The following is a 26,189-nucleotide window of genomic DNA, read 5'->3' on the forward strand; positions in this document are numbered from 1 at the left end:
CATAAGTTTTTAACAAGATTATAAAAAATTGGTTTACAATCTGAATACTTTACTGTTAACTTCAATAGAGAAATAAGATACAAACGTTGCTTAAACATGAATTAACATCCATAAGTTTTAACAAGATTATAAAATAACCGATTAAAAATAATTGGTTTACAATCTGAATACTTTACTGTTAACTTCAATAGAGAAATAAGATACAAACGTTGCTTAAACATGAATTAACATCCATAAGTTTTAACAAGATTATAAAATAACCGATTAAAAATAATTGGTTTACAATCTGAATACTTTACTGTTAACTTCAATAGAGAAATAAGATACAAACGTTGCTTAAACATGAATTAACATCCATAAGTTTTAACAAGATTATAAAAAATTGGTTTACAATCTGAATACTTTACTGTTAACTTCAATAGAGAAATAAGATACAAGCGTTGCTTAAACATGAATTAACATCCATAAGTTTTAACAAGATTATAAAAAAATTGGTTTACAATCTGAATACTTTACTGTTAACTTCAATAGAGAAATAAGATACAAACGTTGCTTAAACATGAATTAACATCCATAAGTTTTAACAAGATTATAAAATAACCGATTAAAAATAATTGGTTTACAATCTGAATACTTTACTGTTAACTTCAATAGAGAAATAAGATACAAACGTTGCTTAAACATGAATTAACATCCATAAGTTTTAACAAGATTATAAAATAACCGATTAAAAATAATTGGTTTACAATCTGAATACTTTACTGTTAACTTCAATAGAGAAATAAGATACAAACGTTGCTTAAACATGAATTAACATCCATAAGTTTTAACAAGATTATAAAATAACCGATTAAAAATAATTGGTTTACAATCTGAATACTTTACTGTTAACTTCAATAGAGAAATAAGATACAAACGTTGCTTAAACATGAATTAACATCCATAAGTTTTAACAAGATTATAAAATAACCGATTAAAAATAATTGGTTTACAATCTGAATACTTTACTGTTAACTTCAATAGAGAAATAAGATACAAACGTTGCTTAAACATGAATTAACATCCATAAGTTTTAACAAGATTATAAAATAACCGATTAAAAATAATTGGTTTACAATCTGAATACTTTACTGTTAACTTCAATAGAGAAATAAGATACAAACGTTGCTTAAACATGAATTAACATCCATAAGTTTTAACAAGATTATAAAATAACCGATTAAAAATAATTGGTTTACAATCTGAATACTTTACTGTTAACTTCAATAGAGAAATAAGATACAAACGTTGCTTAAACATGAATTAACATCCATAAGTTTTAACAAGATTATAAAATAACCGATTAAAAATAATTGGTTTACAATCTGAATACTTTACTGTTAACTTCAATAGAGAAATAAGATACAAACGTTGCTTAAACATGAATTAACATCCATAAGTTTTAACAAGATTATAAAAAATTGGTTTACAATCTGAATACTTTACTGTTAACTTCAATAGAGAAATAAGATACAAACGTTGCTTAAACATGAATTAACATCCATAAGTTTTAACAAGATTATAAAATAACCGATTAAAAATAATTGGTTTACAATCTGAATACTTTACTGTTAACTTCAATAGAGAAATAAGATACAAACGTTGCTTAAACATGAATTAACATCCATAAGTTTTAACAAGATTATAAAATAACCGATTAAAAATAATTGGTTTACAATCTGAATACTTTACTGTTAACTTCAATAGAGAAATAAGATACAAACGTTGCTTAAACATGAATTAACATCCATAAGTTTTAACAAGATTATAAAAAATTGGTTTACAATCTGAATACTTTACTGTTAACTTCAATAGAGAAATAAGATACAAGCGTTGCTTAAACATGAATTAACATCCATAAGTTTTAACAAGATTATAAAAAATTGGTTTACAATCTGAATACTTTACTGTTAACTTCAATAGAGAAATAAGATACAAACGTTGCTTAAACATGAATTAACATCCATAAGTTTTAACAAGATTATAAAATAACCGATTAAAAATAATTGGTTTACAATCTGAATACTTTACTGTTAACTTCAATAGAGAAATAAGATACAAACGTTGCTTAAACATGAATTAACATCCATAAGTTTTAACAAGATTATAAAATAACCGATTAAAAATAATTGGTTTACAATCTGAATACTTTACTGTTAACTTCAATAGAGAAATAAGATACAAACGTTGCTTAAACATGAATTAACATCCATAAGTTTTAACAAGATTATAAAATAACCGATTAAAAATAATTGGTTTACAATCTGAATACTTTACTGTTAACTTCAATAGAGAAATAAGATACAAACGTTGCTTAAACATGAATTAACATCCATAAGTTTTAACAAGATTATAAAAAATTGGTTTACAATCTGAATACTTTACTGTTAACTTCAATAGAGAAATAAGATACAAAGCGTTGCTTAAACATGAATTAACATCCGTAAGTTTTAACAAGATTATAAAAAATTGGTTTACAATCTGAATACTTTACTGTTAACTTCAATAGAGAAATAAGATACAAACGTTGCTTAAACATGAATTAACATCCATAAGTTTTAACAAGATTATAAAATAACCGATTAAAAATAATTGGTTTACAATCTGAATACTTTACTGTTAACTTCAATAGAGAAATAAGATACAAACGTTGCTTAAACATGAATTAACATCCATAAGTTTTAACAAGATTATAAAAATAATTGGTTTACAATCTGAATACTTTACTGTTAACTTCAATAGAGAAATAAGATACAAACGTTGCTTAAACATGAATTAACATCCATAAGTTTTAACAAGATTATAAAAATAATTGGTTTACAATCTGAATACTTTACTGTTAACTTCAATAGAGAAATAAGATACAAACGTTGCTTAAACATGAATTAACATCCATAAGTTTTAACAAGATTATAAAAATAATTGGTTTACAATCTGAATACTTTACTGTTAACTTCAATAGAGAAATAAGATACAAACGTTGCTTAAACATGAATTAACATCCATAAGTTTTAACAAGATTATAAAAAAATTGGTTTACAATCTGAATACTTTACTGTTAACTTCAATAGAGAAATAAGATACAAACGTTGCTTAAACATGAATTAACATCCATAAGTTTTAACAAGATTATAAAAAATTGGTTTACAATCTGAATACTTTACTGTTAACTTCAATAGAGAAATAAGATACAAGCGTTGCTTAAACATGAATTAACATCCATAAGTTTTAACAAGATTATAAAAAATTGGTTTACAATCTGAATACTTTACTGTTAACTTCAATAGAGAAATAAGATACAAACGTTGCTTAAACATGAATTAACATCCATAAGTTTTAACAAGATTATTATAAAAATAATTGGTTTACAATCTGAATACTTTACTGTTAACTTCAATAGAGAAATAAGATACAAACGTTGCTTAAACATGAATTAACATCCATAAGTTTTAACAAGATTATAAAATAACCGATTAAAAATAATTGGTTTACAATCTGAATACTTTACTGTTAACTTCAATAGAGAAATAAGATACAAACGTTGCTTAAACATGAATTAACATCCATAAGTTTTAACAAGATTATAAAAAATTGGTTTACAATCTGAATACTTTACTGTTAACTTCAATAGAGAAATAAGATGCAAGCGTTGCTTAAACATGAATTAACATCCATAAGTTTTAACAAGATTATAAAAAAATTGGTTTACAATCTGAATACTTTACTGTTAACTTCAATAGAGAAATAAGATACAAACGTTGCTTAAACATGAATTAACATCCATAAGTTTTAACAAGATTATAAAATAACCGATTAAAAATAATTGGTTTACAATCTGAATACTTTACTGTTAACTTCAATAGAGAAATAAGATACAAACGTTGCTTAAACATGAATTAACATCCATAAGTTTTAACAAGATTATAAAAAATTGGTTTACAATCTGAATACTTTACTGTTAACTTCAATAGAGAAATAAGATACAAACGTTGCTTAAACATGAATTAACATCCATAAGTTTTAACAAGATTATAAAAAATTGGTTTACAATCTGAATACTTTACTGTTAACTTCAATAGAGAAATAAGATACAAACGTTGCTTAAACATGAATTAACATCCATAAGTTTTAACAAGATTATAAAATAACCGATTAAAAATAATTGGTTTACAATCTGAATACTTTACTGTTAACTTCAATAGAGAAATAAGATACAAACGTTGCTTAAACATGAATTAACATCCATAAGTTTTAACAAGATTATAAAAAAATTGGTTTACAATCTGAATACTTTACTGTTAACTTCAATAGAGAAATAAGATACAAGCGTTGCTTAAACATGAATTAACATCCATAAGTTTTAACAAGATTATAAAAAATTGGTTTACAATCTGAATACTTTACTGTTAACTTCAATAGAGAAATAAGATACAAACGTTGCTTAAACATGAATTAACATCCATAAGTTTTAACAAGATTATAAAAAATTGGTTTACAATCTGAATACTTTACTGTTAACTTCAATAGAGAAATAAGATACAAGCGTTGCTTAAACATGAATTAACATCCATAAGTTTTAACAAGATTATAAAAAATTGGTTTACAATCTGAATACTTTACTGTTAACTTCAATAGAGAAATAAGATACAAACGTTGCTTAAACATGAATTAACATCCATAAGTTTTAACAAGATTATAAAAAATTGGTTTACAATCTGAATACTTTACTGTTAACTTCAATAGAGAAATAAGATACAACGTTGCTTAAACATGAATTAACATCCGTAAGTTTTAACAAGATTATAAAAAAAATTGGTTTACAATCTGAATACTTTACTGTTAACTTCAATAGAGAAATAAGATACAAACGTTGCTTAAACATGAATTAACATCCATAAGTTTTAACAAGATTATAAAAAATTGGTTTACAATCTGAATACTTTACTGTTAACTTCAATAGAGAAATAAGATACAAGCGTTGCTTAAACATGAATTAACATCCATAAGTTTTAACAAGATTATAAAAAAATTGGTTTACAATCTGAATACTTTACTGTTAACTTCAATAGAGAAATAAGATACAAACGTTGCTTAAACATGAATTAACATCCATAAGTTTTAACAAGATTATAAAAAAATTGGTTTACAATCTGAAATACTTTACTGTTAACTTCAATAGAGAAATAAGATACAAAACGTTGCTTAAACATGAATTAACATCCGTAAGTTTTAACAAGATATAACAAAATAATTGGTTTACAATCTGAATACTTTACTGTTAACTTCAATAGAGAAATAAGATACAAACGTTGCTTAAACATGAATTAACATCCATAAGTTTTAACAAGATTATAAAAAATTGGTTTACAATCTGAATACTTTACTTTTAACTTCAATAGAGAAATAAGAACAAACGTTGCTTAAACATGAATTAACATCCATAAGTTTTAACAAGATTATAAAAATAATTGGTTTACAATCTGAATACTTTACTTTTAACTTCAATAGAGAAATAAGATACAAACGTTGCTTAAACATGAATTAACATCCATAAGTTTTAACAAGATTATAAAATAACCGATTAAAAATAATTGGTTTACAATCTGAATACTTTACTTTTAACTTCAATAGAGAAATAAGATACAAACGTTGCTTAAACATGAATTAACATCCATAAGTTTTAACAAGATTATAAAAAATTCTACAATCGATAATTTATATCAACTATTTATCTTTTAAGTTATATTAAAAGATAAACTATACTTTCCCATTCAAAAGTTTTAGAAATTAAAAAAATATAAATCTTTCAACACAATAGTTTTAAAATCAATTAAGTATTATTTATAACGTATAATACAAAATATTACTTTCTGACGACTTCTGAAAACAGTTGTGATATTGTTATAGATATATTCTTATATTTATAAACCAAGAGACTCAACGAACAATAGTGTAACCTCCACAGGAATTGGTGAAATACCACTACAAAGTTAACCACAAAATATTCATTCTTGTCTCGGAATACTTTTGCTGCATTCCTACTCTTACCACCTCAGACATACCGTAATAGATTCGTTGGCTGATGCCGACCATGAAACTCTACCACTGATATCCAAACCTTCACAGAAAGTTGACAGGGCACATTTTCTTTATTTACCAGCGGCGTAACTTTAACTTCCATGTACTGTGATCAATTTTGTATTGCCTTACTTTTAGACTATTTACAATTATTATTAATGTTCAAAGAGCAATAATGTCCCACAAGTTACTTTACAATATAAAAGTAATAAGATGTCCAACACATATGAAAACATAGATGTTGTTTAAATGTAATGTAAGATTGAATAATTTTAATTTGTAGTGAATATTGAAAATATTGGCATGTAAACCACGATGCCAGATCGTATGAGCTCTGACCGCGACCACATCATTTGGTGTATCAAATAGTTATTGAACCGAGAATTCTTTGTAAATAATTCCGTCAATGTGTGATAAATCAATAATAACGTAATAAGGTCTTATATCTTTATTTTTATTTACCCATACATAGCAGTTCTGTATGCACGTATTTAACCATACTGGCAATATTTCTTATTTTCTGAAGAATGTTTTTATGTAATCAATAAATATCTTTGCTTGAAGCTAATAGTTTTAGGATTTTGATTTTGGTTCATGGAGATAATATTCTAAGTGATTTATGCAATATTTTCCAGACAACAAATTTCATCTTTAGTTTATTATACTGGAAGAATACGTCATTTGTAACATGGTAGGCCGATCAACCCAGAGGAAGGATTGAAATCACTTAGCGAAAGGAAAGTGTTTTTTTATTTTGGCATTCTTGTGGAAGTTTGTTACATCAGACGATAGTGTTGGTGATTAGGATTATATCTAGGACAATGTATGATAAATTATTGTTACTAGTACTGAAAACCTAAGATGTACTATTATTACTCTACGCCCCATTGTACTTCGGAATAAAATTCATAACTATTGCATTTATAGTTTTATCATTTAGAATAACTGCTGAATTAATGGCTAATTAATTACAAACAACAACGGTTATTATCTTTAAAGCATATTTACTTACTTCAATTGATTTTATTTCTAGATTATTAAAGTCAATTCAACTAATACAATAGAGTTAATTACAGATCTGATTCATTATTTCAATCAAAGGCAATCAGCAGATAGCTATTTTCAATAATCAACGTTTAAATGGGCTATTACTGTGAATTGTATAAAGCAATGTTGCCGTGTATAGTACAGAAGTAGAGGATTATAAATATTCTATTGTGTTGGAAATGTTTATCTGGGCTTGTTTGGTGAATATAATTCCAACCTTTTATAAACATTATTTAGTTACATTCTATCATAAATGTACCTTTACTCAGGGAAAAAGCAATAAAACAATAAAGATTTGTGGTTGCATTAAATCACCATTTAAAGACATATTGTAAGATTAATTACCACAGCAAGTAGTAAGTTATCTTGTCCTAATGTCAGGGATATAACTGCGTCTCTGAGCCCTGTACTGTGTGGAGGTGATGGACGCATCCTGAACGGTATCTTGGCCAAACGAGGGAGATCTCATGGCGAGACATTCTTGTATTCGATCTTGACTACGTAAAAATACTGTTACATGCAAAGTTTAACATCATTCTGTAAAGCACAATGTGTTGTAGAGGTACTACAATAATCTGTCTGATTTGCAGTGGGAGGTACATGAGCTGAAATTGAAATCATTCTATTATGTATACAGCAATGAAGGGTCACGTACAATTTAAAATATATAACTCCTTTAGTTCTCGAGATACCCTGCGTATAGACAAACAGACAGAAGTAAATTTTAGCCAGCCCATCTAATGATAATATTTATTCATTAAATCATGTTAGTTTATTTAATATTTATATTTACACAAATGTATTACTCTTTAAAACTGTTCCTAAAATAAGGATCGAGATAGGAAAAATTGATTGCGTCATTAAGATACCATACACAAGGAAATAAATAGAGTATTGTCTCTTACAACATCGCGAAACTACTCGGTAATTCAGTGTACAATGTGTAATGTACTGATCTGGCAGCAAATTAACCAACCTTCTTCATCCGTCCAAGTACTTTTGCATTCGAAGTTACTTTAAGTAGCAATGTAATTAAAATTTAATTTAAGTGAAATATTGAAATACAACCAGTTTTCTGCAATACGAACCGTGTATTTTGGGATGATTTCCGTGTTGAGATTGATGACTCTTACTTAATTTGGACGGCGGTGTTTCCTTGTACTCTAAAAGGTTAAATGTAATCCATTTTAAATTTAAGTAATATAAAGTCAATTTAATAAAACCTTGCAATACTTATAATAAATCTAAACGGATGTCGTGTATGGTGAATTAAGAGTTGTAGAATACCACTGCAATTCTAACCTGATTCCGGTAAAATCATATTTGATTTACTTTAAATAAATTGTAAATGGTAAATATATATAAGGTCTTATATTTTTAAATTTACTTATATATATATATATATATATAAATTAAAAAAGAATAAATATTCTAATTAAGTGCAGTAGTATGAACGATGTTAGTAAGTTTCTAGAATCTCGAGTAATGTTCGATTAAAGAGATCCAAAAAGAGTCGGTAACGAAGAAGGTCAAAATAAACATCATTTTCTCGACATCAGGAACACCTAGACTTTATAATATTATATAATATAGGTGAGGAGGCGCTATCATTGTGTGTAATACATCTGGACCAACGGAGTAAATTATATATACGCTTCATTATACAATTTAAAACAAGAAAACATTTCATCCGAATAAGACGTAAAAATATTCCATTATAGGTACATAGGTACTAATAAGAGATCTGTGACAGTATCGACAAAAAGGTTTTTTGAAAGGAGTGACTGAATGACGTAACAAATCATTAACTTAACCAAATTAATATATTGTACTTGTTATTACGCACAGCTTTATCTATTTAACTGTTGCTGTATTTCTTAGAGTTTCGAAGCCTTCAGTGTACCCAAAATTTGGAGCACACTGTCATGTAAAGGTTTTATCGAATTAATTCCTCATTAAGACCAATTTTAACAGTAGCTGTAAATTACTTATATTACATAAATATCAAATATTTATTTTGGGATATTAACTACTTTTTTCCACAATTCGAAATTGAAACTGGAGACTATGGAACGTCTTTGAAAAAGAAACTTTTGTTCGAATCAGAGGAAATGTCCGAGAAAACCCATAAATGTGTCACGTACAATAACTTCCCCTGTCCCCACCCCTACTAAGGAGGCAATAACTTCACACATATTCCGTTCTAAGAGTGCGCGAGGGGAGCTTACTGGGCACTGTCTACGGGGAAACTCAGGAAGCAATCTTCTTTTGAAATCGAGGCAGACTGTAAGTTGGAAACATAGGCTTACGGGTATTACTGGCTGATTTACTAGTTGCGTGAGACGGTTTAACAGTTTCGTGCTAAAAAAGCGTGTCTGACGATTAATTTTTTAAACATTTTCATGTATTATAAAGGATTATACAGGAATTACACGGAACAACTAAGGTACGTAATTCCTAAAACTCCACTAAAAGACAATCCACACATATAAGTGAAACAATAACGTGTAGGCATCCTAAATTTATGATAAAAACAATGTTCGATTGTTTCTAAATTTGTGATAACAAAACACTAAAATATGTTATTTTAAAGCAATTATTTATAGTTCGGAGAAGTAGTTTTTTATAAAAAATATGTTCTTTACAGAATAGTGTTTGTAATTTACGGTTAAATTTCATTGTTTCCTTATTTTATTATGTTACACTCACATGAAAATTTATCACTTCATCTTTGACCCTCGATTTAGAATATCAAAATGTTAGCTTTTTATTATTATAAAGATTAAATAAAATGTTTAGAAACTAATTCAAGAGATGTCACTTAAGTCTCCGACAAAATAATGCTTTAGAAGAAAAAAAAATTAATTCTTAGTTAATCAGGTTTTAAGTTTGGACTTGAACTTGGTATCATTCAAGCCTTTCAGTGAACAGCATCAGCCAGCTTGTTGCACATTCTCCTATCCATTATAAGGAATCAGTATTTCTTCTCACTCAGCTTGCATCGTGGAATGTTGACCTCATTGCCTAGTCAACATGCTGCTAGTGCTGCGATGTGTATCTCAGCTCTTCTAAGAAAGGCGTCCAGATTTGCCCTCAGACTAAGCAAATCTAACAAAAAGCTTATATTATTACCTAATATGAGCTAAAACATTTTTTGGTCGTAAACTGTAAGGATCTTAATCAGTTTTAAAATAGGACTGGAGTTTCAGACTACAAGCCGAAGAAACTATCCTGACAGCCTTCATTGGAGTCGCAGGATAGTGTCATACCCTGAGGAATGTCTCCATGGCTAAGGTGGCTATGGAAGAGCCCGTGATAAACAGTAAGAAGTTGGTCGTCTAACAACAGCGGCTTGAATCATCGAAACAAGTAGATTACTTGTACTAGAGTACCAGAGCCTGTCTATGCGCTTATTCTCTAGTAGCCTTGAGTCCAGTGTTTTGCGCTTAGAGCAGATCAGATGGTAGAGCTGTTGTGTCGGCGAACATCTGGTATCACCCATCAGACTGATATTATCGCTATTACGAACAGCACTGATCGAATGACCGGGGCCTGGAGGATACTATAGCTAACCGAAAGGGGCGAAAGTGCTAACGCTCCTGCAGGTAGTAACAAAATAATGCAAGGACAATCCGCTGACACCGTATTCGCCAGCACAATGAGTTAAGTGGAGAAGCACATTATTTGTATCTTAAAAAGTTTTCAAGATATTGATTACACGTAAATATGTAGCGTTTTTAATGTAGCTTTAAACACGCTACAAAATCCTACAAGGATTTTTCATTTACCAATGAGTAGGAAAGAAATGTTGAATCAATATGACACTTGGTTCAAATAATTATTGTCTAAACAACTCGACAACGCTCATTGGCCAAGTTGCTACGCCATTGTAGAAGTGCATAATGGATTTAGAAAAACTTTAAAAAATGTTCTGAATCGTTTATAACATTTGCTAGACTTTTGGAAATGGACAATGGTTTTCCCAAATAGAATAATTTTCGAGATTTCATTATATATTATCCCTTAATAATTATGGTCAGGAATAGTACGAGTATTATTGGTTTAAATTGCAATAGTATATTACAGATGCAAATGTTTAAAATTATTATAAAATTACTTATTCTACATGTGATGATGTTCACATTTATACATCATTGTAAAAACTAGGAATGATCCCTAATCACATCTTCCAGTAATAGTGGTATTACCATTAAAATATAATTATTAATGTTCATAGAAATCCAGTACTATAGAACAAACATGGTAAACAGGTGAATAAATGACCAATTGCTATTTACTTCTAACACAGATATAACTAATAGAAGCTAATAATATTGATAAATTGTTATTGCTAATATATTAATTTCTTAATAGGCTCCATCAAGATAGTTAAAGCAACTATCCTGTACTAAATGCATAAAATTTGGTCTACATGTAACAAACGTACAAATACGGGCCTTGGTAAATGAGTTTTGCAATATTGGTGTTTGCCTGCAATAGCTGGATCGTGATGCGCTATACACCACAGTAAGTAAATGTATTTTTACATTTGAAGGGGCGAGTTCAGTTTCAGTTAAATATTTGATACGTAAGATCATGGTCATTGATTAGCCTATGTTCTAATATCATAAAGAGTACATATATTGAAATATAATATTATTTGTAGGCTATAGCTTTACTTTGCAGTTAGCATAGTATATAAAATGTTAAATTAAGAAATACTTAACATGTAATGTTTATTTAATAATGAAATAAAATTGAATAAAATAATAATTTAATATTTAATGAAAACAAGCAATAGAACTGTTTTTAGGTTGAACCCGTACTTAGAAACTCAGTAATAAACTATAACAGTTAATAATACTCGAAATGTAATGTATAATTCTTGGAACACGTGATGGAGTAGGGATATATGAGACTGGAGTGGAGGTTGCACACGCAAAGCCACAAATACTAAGTTTTATGAAACTAGTGAATAATTGATTCATTGAAAACATTTCTAAGGTACAATATTTCATTCTTACAAAATAAACTTTAAATGTAACACTAGTTTTTTAAATTACAGAATGTAGCTCAGAAAAAATACCAAATATACATTGTCCTTTGGAAATGAATACGATTTTTGTGAGCTGACTCGAGCTGCCTTTTCTAAATAAATAACCGACTGAGTATTCAACATTTATAGGTTAAAATCACCTCCATTACATTATATTTTCAATTTTTACTGTGTGAATTGTATGCATTGTTTGCATGAAATATTAATAGATAAAACGTTTTTCCAATAAAAAAAGCTCCTCCTTCAATGAGAAAAAAGTAGTTTACAATAGGATATATGACCAAAAAGGATAAAAAGATCGCAGCAGATTAAATTTGGCATGTCCTAGTGATAATGGATGATGAAGGAATCGTACAAAGGTATGAGTGTCTGACCCATTTCTAGTCAGCTAAATAATTGTTGACACCTTTTTAGTGAGATTATAAAAGTAATAAATTAACTTAAATGAACCAGTATCAACACGTTTCTTAAAGTCAAACTCAGCATTTTGATTATTCTGAAGTAAAATACGAAAATTGTAGAAAGTACTAAAGGGATTTGTTAAATCATTTACTATTTCAACCTTGTTTCAGGATCAATAATGAATCATTTTATACTGATCACGTGCCGTCATCGATTCATGCACTCAGAATTTCGATTATTGTGAAGTAAAATACGAAAATTTTAGGAATTAATAAAGAGATTTGTTAAATCATTTACTATTTCAACGTTGTTTCAGGATCAATAATGAATCATTTTATACTGATCACGTGCCGTCATCGATTCATGCACTCAGAATTTCGATTATTGTGAAGTAAAATACGAAAATTTTAGGAATTAATAAAGAGATTTGTTAAATCATTTACTATTTCAACGTTGTTTCAGGATCAATAGTAAATCATTTTATACTGATCACGTGCCGTCATCGATTCATGCACTCAGAATTTCGATTATTGTGAAGTAAAATACGAAAATTTTAGGAATTAATAAAGAGATTTGTTAAATCATTTACTATTTCAACGTTGTTTCAGGATCAATAGTAAATCATTTTATACTGATCACGTGCCGTCATCGATTCATGCACTCAGAATTTCGATTATTGTGAAGTAAAATACGAAAAATTTTAGGAATTAATAAAGAGATTTGTTAAATCATTTACTATTTCAACGTTGTTTCAGGATCAATAGTAAATCATTTTATACTGATCACGTGCCGTCATCGATTCATGCACTCAGAATTTCGATTATTGTGAAGTAAAATACGAAAATTTTAGGAATTAATAAAGAGATTTGTTAAATCATTTACCATTTCAACGTTGTTTCAGGATCAATAGTAAATCATTTTATACTGATCACGTGCCGTCATCGATTCATGCACTCAGAATTTCGATTATTGTGAAGTAAAATACGAAAATTTTAGGAATTAATAAAGAGATTTGTTAAATCATTTACTATTTCAACGTTGTTTCAGGATCAATAGTAAATCATTTTATACTGATCACGTGCCGTCATCGATTCATGCACTCAGAATTTCGATTATTGTGAAGTAAAATACGAAAATTTTAGGAATTAATAAAGAGATTTGTTAAATCATTTACTATTTCAACGTTGTTTCAGGATCAATAGTAAATCATTTTATACTGATCACGTGCCGTCATCGATTCATGCACTCAGAATTTCGATTATTGTGAAGTAAAATACGAAAATTGTAGGAATTAATAAAGAGATTTGTTAAATCATTTACCATTTCAACGTTGTTTCAGGATCAATAGTAAATCATTTTATACTGATCACGTGCCGTCATCGATTCATGCTAACATTAGTAAAATTTAACAATACAATTTGTATGTATTTGTATGTATGTATTTGTATGCGTAACATATAAGAAATGGCTTTTGGCTACAATTCTGAGTCAAATAAACTTTAAACTATAAAAGAAATCTCCAAATCATCGATATCATAAATTATACGATATTTCTGTGCATATGTTGTTTTAGAATAAGTTTACACCGTTAACACAATACATTCGTGATATATAGTATGCCTCTAGGTTATTTAAAATATCTAAAAATCTAAAAAATATTTAAATATTTTAAAAATAAATAAACATTATTGGTGATTTCACTAAGAACGCTTTGAATATCCAACACGGACGTTGAATCATAAACAACTCATAAACTCCATGAACCAAATCACCAAACAGTGTGTTAATCCAGAGTTATTAAACCATTTCAATAATAAATGACCTCTCTGTTGGTTATAATGCAGTGCAGTTCACTATTTCACAGTTAATGGTGCGTGTGGAGTTATTATAGCAAAGCTGAAGTACATTAAACTGGCCACAGCAATATGCTTCCAATTACTAGATTTAATTATTTCACGGAGTAAATATGGATTTATCCTGATACGCGATTCTTAAAATCCTTTATGTTTTATTACAGTACTTATGGAAATAAATAACAGAAATATTCAATTATTATTGAATATGATTCAACACAAGCGCGAGGTAAAATACTACTAGACGAACTATTCAGGACACCTTATCATTTCGGTGTCTGCTGTACCTTTTTTATTTAAAGATGTGCAACCATTATATTAAATTTACAATTTTAAATCAATCGATGTTTATGGATACATTCTGGAAACAGTAACAAATCAAATAAAATATTTTTTTTTTCATAATACCTCGGTATTGTTTCAAAATGTCATAGTAGTTCCAAACTAAGTTTGCAATGGCCTATAGGTCAATTTGCTCCATGTACATGTTACTTTTAGTTATATCTGTATGTATGTCTGCGGTTAATGTCGACTTCTATGTAAAGTGTTTCAGTTCAACACTGTAATTTGATACGTACATTTCATCACAGCAAGATCTGAATGACAGATTAAGTAAACATATAATTAAAAATTTAAAATAATAGATTTCTAACAATCAAAACATACACATTCAAGAAAAGGTCTCCTCTTTTCCTGATATTTATCCACCGAGTTGTTGATTTACGAGTTTTTAAAACTTTCAAAAATTATAAACTGTATTTTCATATATAAATTTTAAGCCGTGACGGCATTTCAAACTAGTTAAAGTCATACTTTCATCATTGTTTTATGATAAAAAATGTAATGGACAGTTGGCCTCTGGCTTGTAACCATATCGTCAAAAATAATATGGTGGAGGGCCCATACAGTTCAATAGTACTTAAAAAGTTTAAGAATTTAAACATGCGTTATCTCTAACTGAAATCCAAAGTCTGACGTCTTTGAGCGTATGGCCGTCTCCTCTCCCTATATTACCCGTAAAACTTTTTATCCTTGTAATTAATAGCATTATTTGTATCATGTCGATATTCATAAAAGAAGAAAATTGTTCTCTGATATACTATCGTATTTTCTAAGAACATTTCGGTACTCAATAGGCCCTTGTATGGATTGGGAGAGTACTTAAACTAAATATTTAAAAATTACATGTTGATTTTGTAAAAAAATCCCGTTTAGACAGTACACACAAACAAAACATTGTTCGACTTGAAACTTTGCACAGTTTGTCATATAAGAGTTTCTGCAAACGCCATTCTTATACCGTAATTAAATTGTTTAAATGTGTTTTATGGCCGTACTTTATGGGGTTACTATTCTTAAGTTATTAGGCTGAAAATATGTATTTTCATAATTTTTTAAAAATTAGCGCGAGAATATATTGGATTTTTGCAAGTGCTCTTTATAATATTTAAAGTGTTTAGTCCAAATTTTAATAATTAATGTACATAAAATGTATAAGAGTACGTTTAAAATTTTCACAAGACATTCTGCACTGAAACTAGTAGCTTCACAAGTATTGAGCGATTATTCAAAGCAGTAATTTTCAGTAAGCTGCAAGTTTTTTTAACTGATAAAAAATGTTTGCCAGAGTATCCCATATAAGTTTATTATTGACATACAGTAGAATATCGCTTTAAATTTCCAGAAAGTACAGGAAACTAAATGTTTTAGGCTATTGTTTACACAATCAACAGCACAGTAACTATACTACGAACTGCCAGTAATAGCATTATGTTTGGATTAACTAAAATTTTTGATTAGCTGAAGACTTAGTAAACAAGTTCTAGTAGACTGTGCTACACTTCATTGTTTAAAAGATGTTGTGCAATATTTGCTCGTTTAAAGTGCTACACATAAAGATAAACTTTAGTTTCTCTCCGTATATCTGTCAGTTCTGTGAGTGTCTATCTCTAAAACCAGCTGACTAATAGAGTTAGAATTTCCAAAGAATTTTCATTTATATATATAGGCAATACCGAGTTTGATTAAGAATATAATTAGGTTTCCACAGTCTCTCATAGTAATTTATTATTGACAAACAAGATCACTTTACATTTCCATAACAGTACAGGAAACTATTAGGCAATGATTACATAATAAATATCAAAGTTAATAATATTGCTAACTACCAGTAAGAGCATTAGGTTGGAATTACATTCAATTCTTGATTAGATGGGAACTGAGTAAATAAGCTCTAGTGGACCCATGCTACACCTCATTGTTGAATGCTATAGCTCAATATTTGTACCACACAAGGATAAACTTGGTGGATAAATTTTATTGATCTGGTTTAAAGCTCGGGAGGCCAAAATCTTAATATCTGTCTGTCTATCTATCTGTACGCATGTTATCTCGAAGAGAAACTGACCAAAAACAATTGAAATTTAAAAAGAGTATTTATTTCCACATAGGCAACACTGAGTTCTATAATTAAGATGCATGTAGTTTCCATGGTTGTAGATGGAGTTTGGCTTAGCACAAGCAAAAGTCATACATTGGTTACATTGGTCTTATTGGTAACATCGGAAGATATTAGAACATTGCAGGGTAATTAAATTTGTAAAAAATATGTGTGCAATAATATGTCAGAGATTTTAACATGTAGCATAGGCATACATATAGCCTAGCTACCATAACACATACATAATAATTTAGTATCTTGGTTAAATTGTTTGAAATGTTTGTCTTCACGTAAGCACACTTGCGTAAGCATACATTGGTATTGACCAAACAAAATCTAACATGTTAGTACAGATAAGCCTGCGAAAATCTGAACCCGTTTTTCACGTTCTACTCTTGGGTTACTTTACGATTACTCGTAAATTATCTCGGATATACTGGAATAACAATTCAATTAAGGGAATATTTGACAAATTTTTATGTATATATAATATTTAATAGATAATTTACATTGTATCTTTAAAATTAAATTTATATAAATTTAATTCTCAGCAATTTTTAAAGGTTTTAATTTTTTCACTGTAAACTGAATATTATATTATTATATTGAGTTTGTTTATTACCCATTGTTTAAAAATAAATATAACAATATAAAAAATGTATAACCTAAAATGCCGTATAAATTATTTATAACTACAATCGAAATTATTTTATAAACTGGTTTCTTTGCATCATATACCGATGCAACTTTTAAATTAATCAAAATATAACTTATTAGAAAATTTACAAAAAAATTATGGTTGCCTGTAAAGTCGGTTTTACGGGCGAAGATTTTACGTGACAACGTCTTTTTCTCGGTAGAATATTTATTGATATGAATATTATTAAATTGCACAATAGGAACAAGGAATTGAATGAAAATAAGAATTGCACAAATTTTAACTATAGAAATATATTTTGTTTACTAAAACATTGTACATAATTTGAAGTTAATTAAAATTTGTTATTGTAAATGGTAAAGTTGAATAAAACATTTACTAAAATTGGAATTTGAAATTCTTGCTAAACACAGTTAAATTCTAACTCCGCGCGTGGTGATTGGTCGGTTTAGTTCGTTTGTTTGGTCGCACTGTTATGACAGGTTAGAGGTTATAATTTGTTATTTTAAATGTTTGACTAGCAATACGCGCTGTTTCTTCTCAATCGACTGAATTACGATTGATTGCAGAGTGATTTAAACTAATAATTTACTTAACACTATCAACATTTGTCAATAGTATGACATAACCTATAAACTCAGTTTCTCAACTTTTGTGTCAATCTAACAATTAATCAATCAATCATAGTTTACGATAATGAAATATCAGTGTACAATTATTTACCTTTATTGTTGTAGTTGTTGTAAATGACGAATCTAAGCACTCCACATTTTCACGAATAAACATAGTTATCTGCTTTATCCCGTGCGGCGGACCCACAGTTATCTGCTTTATCCCGTGCGGATCCCGTGCGGCGGACCCACTGGACGGGCATCGTAACGTTACCGGGCGTTACACTTTTTCATGAGTGACTCCGAGCCGCAACCTAATTTAAGACGTTGTTACGTCAAAAAAAAAAAAAAAAAAAACAAACAAACAAACAAGCTAATTGCTATAACGTAATGAAGATTCCTACTTTGTTGACCATTGACCATTTATTTATATTTGGTAAATAACTACATAACTGAAACAATAAGAAGAAAATTACAAAGTATCTTTATTTAATACTCTTGTCATTATAAATGTTAGTTTACATTTGTGCCACGGATAGTGTACCGTAAAAAGTCTATAGGTGACTATTATTTAATTAATTATTGAATGAAATTAACAAGTTGTAAGCAATATAAAGAAACTTCTTACAATGAGATAAAGTTGACTCATCTCATAAGTAGGTCAAACATATGTAAGAAAGACAAGCTCACGAATAAACTCAAAGGTGATGCTCTCACTAAAGAGCTTAAGTCAGAATATCAGGTCAATAGCGTTCGACTTATCCTTACTTATTCTCACTTTACAGATCCGTTTGAACATTTCTAAAGTTTTTAGTAATTATTTGTTTCCATAACAACAGCGATTTATTTTAGATCGTCACCGGACCCGGAATTCAAGAACGTCATTATGTTTACTTATTGATGGTTTACTTTCTGTGTTTACTAACAAAGTTTTAGTTTAAGACTATTAGTGTTTTGAGCAGTGTTTTACTTCGTGTGTTGTAAATTATGGAACATTTAGTTGGTCACATTATGTTAATATGTCAAATCTTTAAACCTTTTTTGGCCGTATTGAGTTTAGTTACAAATAGTTTTATTTTGATATTTTGCTACCATTAGTCTATGGTTACCCATAAGACCAATGTAAAAATATTAGCCAAAGCTGATGAGGTGACATGCAATATCATGGACTCACTCTTTCTCCAGTATAGAATGAATCTTTTTGCACTGCTTCAAGACTATGGGTCAGTAGGTCAGTTGGTTTTCGAGATACGCTGACAGACAGCCAGATACGACAGGCAGAAAAGGAATTTCGTCAGCCCCACGATTTATTGCTTAACGAATAAATGCAATTACGATTAATCTAATACTTAAGATATTAATTTATAAATGTTCATATCTCTAAAAAGTCATAATAGTCAAGACTGGAAGAATGATTTTCGAAACAGTTTTTTTTTTTAAATTAAAGAATATTTTTTCATTATATATTGTTATCTCTAGAGCGAACGAATTTGACGATGAAATCTTGTGTGATAGAGTACCGATACAAGTATCATGTTGTTGTTGTTGCAAGGATGACTGATTTTAGTATATTTGCAATTTACAGACCTTTTGTCATGGTGACATCCAGACGTATATTGCTTTTACGCTGACGAGTTCTGATATTGACATGGCAAAGTCAAATAGACAAACATTGTATGAGTTACTTCATATCCAACATTCAACACTAGCATTGTAAATAAAACTTCATACTATCGAAATAAAAATCGATTGTTTAAAATTATAAAACAAGAAACTCACAGAATGATTTCTTAAACTTAGATTCCATAAGTTTCATAAACTATATTTATTATTTAGATATTAATTTTAATTATAATTTAAATACTTTAAATAGTTATAGGTAGCACAATACATATTAAAGCACTTCATAATAAGATTAATTTATATGGAATTCAAGTATTCAATTAGAACTAAACAGCTTATAGGAATATATAACTATTAATAATAATATATAGTTATCTTCTTAAATAAAATGTAAAGTTTCTATTTTCCCTGATTGTAATTTAAATTCACATTTTTAAATACAAATTAGCTCACATGAACGAAGTAATTCAACAACACTGGATCTTCACAGGAGTATGTTGTATAAGTTACCTTTATACAGTTAACCACCACAAAATATCTATCCTTGGCCTCAGAATGCTTTTGTGGCATTCCTACTGTTACCACTTCAGACATACTGTAATATATTCGTCTGCTGCTACCAACCAAGGAATTCCCCAATGTTATCTGAAAATTAACAGGAAGTTGATAAGATGTGTTTTCTAAATGTTACAGCTGTACAACGCTGACTTACCATGACTACTTTTGTGGCATTCCTACTGTTACCACTTCAGACATACTGTAATATATTCGTCTGCTGCTACCAACCAAGGAATTCCCCAATGTTATCTGAAAATTAACAGGAAGTTGATAACATGTGTTTTCTAAATGTTACAGCTGTACAACGCTGACTTACCATGACTACTTTTGTGGCATTCCTACTGTTACCACTTCAGACATACTGTAATATATTCGTCTGCTGCTACCAACCAAGGAATTTCCCAATGTTATCTGAAAATTAACAGGAAGTTGATAACATGTGTTTTCTAAATGTTACAGCTGTACAACGCTGACTTACCATGACTACTTTTGTGGCATTCCTACTGTTACCACTTCAGACATACTGTAATATATTCGTCTGCTGCTACCAACCAAGGAATTTCTCAATGTTATCTGAAAATTAACAGGAAGTTGATAACATGTGTTTTCTAAATGTTACAGCTGTACAACGCTGACTTACCATGACTACTTTTGTGGCATTCCTACTGTTACCACTTCAGACATACTGTAATATATTCGTCTGCTGCTACCAACCAAGGAATTCCCAATGTTATCTGAAAATTAACAGGAAGTTGATAACATGTGTTTTCTAAATGTTACAGCTGTACAACGCTGACTTACCATGACTACTTTTGTGGCATTCCTACTGTTACCACTTCAGACATACTGTAATATATTCGTCTGCTGCTACCAACCAAGGAATTCCCCAATGTTATCTGAAAATTAACAGGAAGTTGATAACATGTGTTTTCTAAATGTTACAGCTGTACAACGCTGACTTACCATGACTACTTTTGTGGCATTCCTACTGTTACCACTTCAGACATACTGTAATATATTCGTCTGCTGCTACCAACCAAGGAATTTCTCAATGTTATCTGAAAATTAACAGGAAGTTGATAACATGTGTTTTCTAAATGTTACAGCTGTACAACGCTGACTTACCATGACTACTTTTGTGGCATTCCTACTGTTACCACTTCAGACATACTGTAATATATTCGTCTGCTGCTACCAACCAAGGAATTTCTCAATGTTATCTGAAAATTAACAGGAAGTTGATAACATGTGTTTTCTAAATGTTACAGCTGTACAACGCTGACTTACCATGACTACTTTTGTGGCATTCCTACTGTTACCACTTCAGACATACTGTAATATATTCGTCTGCTGCTACCAACCAAGGAATTTCCCAATGTTATCTGAAAATTAACAGGAAGTTGATAACATGTGTTTTCTAAATGTTACAGCTGTACAACGCTGACTTACCATGACTACTTTTGTGGCATTCCTACTGTTACCACTTCAGACATACTGTAATATATTCGTCTGCTGCTACCAACCAAGGAATTTCTCGATGTTATCTGAAAATTAACAGGAAGTTGATAACATGTGTTTTCTAAATGTTACAGCTGTACAACGCTGACTTACCATGACTACTTTTGTTCAATGTGTATTATTTTATTGTATACTATTTAAAAAGTACAGTATTTCTCTCATAGAGCATTAACGTCTCAAAAGCTACTTGTACATCCATAGTAATTGAATTTAAACTACAGATATAAGGATATAAATATCGTGTTGTGCTATTTCAAATTCAATATGCGGTTACATTATTTTAATGTGATTTTCTACAATAGATTATAACGATTATAATAAATTATAATATTTAATGATATGATAAAACAGTAATTTTCTATTTTTACGTGGCTGAGGGTCTAACACACTTTCTATTAGACAAAATGTCCATGTCTTAGTCACGAAACATATCTCATGAGGTATAAATGTATTTATAAGTTTTTCGTGTTAAAATAGTTATCAACCGAGAACTGTACACAGTGATGAAATCAATGATGAAGTAATCTAGTTGTTACCTTTTTATTTTCAATTACCTACAAAAGTTGTGATATTTGCACGTGCTTAATTTACTAATGTCCCGACTTAAAGTGGATTGGGTTGGGGTTGTTTTATGACGGTTTGTGGAGTCAAGATTACTTTTGGGCAACATTTCAGTCTCGTCTTTAGTTTATTCTGCTGGAAGGTTTGCCGCATCGGATTAAGCTTAAGTGATGCAGAAGGAGGATTGAAAGTTCTGTATTAAATAAAAGTGATTTTTATGTTTAAATTCTTGGAAAACTTTGCTTTGTTTGAAATAGGAAAACACGGTTAAACATAAGATTTGAAAAGCGAAATTAGGATATTAGTGTGGATTAAAAATTCAGCCTACAAATTATTGAATGTGCTTTGTAATCAGTATCACATAACACATTATTAATATTATAGCGGAAAATCAAATATTATCATATATTAGTGTACACTCCACAATACTGTGGTTTACGATATACAATTATCCAATTGTATTTATCGTTTTATTATTTTAAATATTAGTGCTGAACGAGGGGATAATTAATTACATACAAAAAAGGTAATTATATTTTAGTTATTATATACTTCCCGTTATTATTAATTGTTATTACTGGATTTGGTTCTATATTGGCGTATTAAAATCAATTCGACGAAAACAAGCAACGTTTATATGGCATTTCATTCCGATGAAATCATCAATATAACTAATTTTAAAGTAAACATTTATAAAAGCCGCTCAAGAACTTCTTTATAAAAGACCAGATTAACAGGTTGTTCTGGAACCACAAATTTTCTTTTGAGAATCCTCCTGCTATAGAATAAATGAGCATGGTCATGATTTTTGATTTGCTAAGGTGAGCTTTTATTGGTCCAGCGTGCCAAGATTGAGGAGTGTGCCATTCTTCAATTTGTCGTTTTGTTTTAAGATTATACTCGAAACCCATGATTCGTCACCATTTACCTCGTGAATGATAAAATGAGGGTCATTTTCAATACTGTTCAGAAGGGCTAGGCACACATTGTTCAATTGACAGGCTTTTTGGTACTAACTTAGCACACACATTTTAATGCCCAAATATTGTGAGAGTGAAACGATTCAACCTCAAATTTATATTCATGTAAGTCGATGGTCTAATCTCACCAGAACCCTCATTGGTCCAATGTTCTCTTCAGTATTTAATATTGAAGTCCTCCAAGAACGATCTTCATTTTCAACTAAATCACGGCCCTCAGTAAATGTCTTTCCACACAAAAATCTCGTGCTCTCGATACTGAATGTTCCCCATAAGATTTTTGCAAGTTTATAAAAGTGAAAGTCACAGATTCACCCAGGCTAACACAAAATGTAATGGCACACCCTTGCTGCAAATTATGCTGTTCCATTTTCAAAACACTTCACATATCACATTCTACGTAATTGGACATGCAGTCACTGGACAAGGTTTAAACTTGCACTGGGTATTGGGGAGAGACTAATGTACAAGGAGAAGGATGTAGTGTTTTCGGATCGCTCTCAGTGATTTCAGTCTTGTTACTTTTCTACCACACTTCTTAGGTGATTCTTATAAATAGACAGAGTAGACAAATAAGTTTATAATTTTACCGCAACAATAACAATAATTATAATTTTAATTTTTAAACAACGTTTTAGCAGCTTAAAATGGTTTTCCTGTGTTTGCTTTCAAGTTAAAATCTCTAAATTTATTGAATTGTGTAATATTTGTTCTGTAATGTAACTGTTAAAGTCTAATAAAGTAAAATTACGTCACACTACATGTTGCGTAACTGGTTTCGTTAAGTTATGAGGCCATTGGTATTTTATCAACTGCACCCGACGGAACTCGTAATTTTAATATTTATAGCAATGAATGGTTATACAAAACCGAGAAACATAAAATATATACCCAAAATAGGTTCTCGAGATATAATGCATACATAAGAACAGACAGATACTATATATATATATATATTCAATAAGAATAGAAAAAAGGAACACAAAAATTATCTATATTCTCTATATTTTGTCTTAAGACATTTTCAAGAGATATAGGTAAATATATCAACAAAAAATAATAATAAATAAATATATATATATATATATATATATATATATATATATAATATATATATATATATTCGTGGAAGAGACATTTTGATAGCCCTTTGAGTATCGTTTGAGTATATTTTGATAGGCTTCGTTAATTTTCTTAGCTAATATTCACAAGTTCTTAAAAGTATCTTTAATATCGGAAAATTAAGATTCTAATTGTTGACCCTTGATCTATATTGTATCTCTAATAAAGCTAAAAAAGTAAACATTTATTTTCACGTTTATGAGATAATTGCCTCTGGTACTCCATTGCGACATTAACTGTGCGGTATACTGTGTAGAGTGCCATTGAACTGGTCCGGTAGCAAATTAACCAGCCATCTTCGTCCCTCCAATTACTTCTGTCATTAAAGTAACTTTAACAAAACGATATAATGAATTTGATTTAACCAAAGTAATAAAATAAACCCATTTTTAATGCAATACCAACTGATTTTCATGGGAGTGTTGAGATTTATTAACCGTTTCGACACTGTTTTTGTTACTTAATGCTCCGTTAAAAATAAAAAAATAATTTGAAACTTAAGGGTTATTTAATGATTAAACATAATTCAAATATATTTAATCAATCTACATGTTACATAGGTAATACAAACTGAAAACTACTGACATTGTGATAGATTGTAGTAAAATTGACAAACCTTGATATTGATGCATTTGTTATTTTATGATCAATTCTGACCTGTTTGATTAAATCATAATGTTTTAACAGAAGAACATAATAAGATCATTAAATATTATACATGGTGGTTTATGTACATTTTTTACTTATATATTTACATTTTTACTTTATTGTATTTTATTATTGTATATTAGTATTGTATTTTATTTATATATTATTTATATTATAATTAAAATATAGATTGTTAAAATTTTTAAATCGGAATAAGTTGTCTAATTAAGCACTTTAATATCAAAGATTTTTAATTTCCAGAATGAAAATATTCTCTCTTTGGCTTCTCACACAAACATAATTTGAAGCAAACAAGCCCGATAAATAAATAAATAGATTTTGGTATTCCTCCACAATCTCAATATCATAAAATGTGTAAATATTTACTTCATGTAGTCAAAGATTGAAATCTGAGATAATTTATATTTTTTCTTTCATTTAATGTACTACCTTGGTATATATGTCTCATTTAGTCAACTCATGATTAAGATAAATTCAGTTTCAGGTACTATTTTTGTTATTGACCTTTTCCCGATATCACACTAAATACAGATGATCTTACATTTTAAAATACAAAACCGTTGTTTGCTATGATTTATTATCCATATTAGAGTGGAATACTCGTATATGTCCCAGAGTCACCATAATCTATGACGCACGACAATATCTCCTGCCCCCACCGAGTTTAAGGGGAAGATGTTTAGCAGGACAACCCCAACTAAGGAGGCAATAACTTCACACGTTCCGAACACAAGGGGAGTGAGGGGGAGCTCACTGGCTGGACGCTGGCCGTATCTGATTTACCGACTGCAGGAAGCAAAGTTTTATCTAAGTCGAGTTAGACATAGAACTACAAAGATTATACAAAGTTCATTATAGCGAATACTGGCGGATGTACTAGTCGCAGCAGAGGTTTAGAGAGTCTCGTAGTAAAATATGTACCGCTGACGATTGATAACTCACTTAGGGGAAATTTCTCTATCGATTAAACATTG

This window comes from Homalodisca vitripennis, chromosome 6 (assembly GCF_021130785.1).
Source record: "Homalodisca vitripennis isolate AUS2020 chromosome 6, UT_GWSS_2.1, whole genome shotgun sequence".
Classification (NCBI taxonomy): domain Eukaryota; kingdom Metazoa; phylum Arthropoda; class Insecta; order Hemiptera; family Cicadellidae; genus Homalodisca; species Homalodisca vitripennis.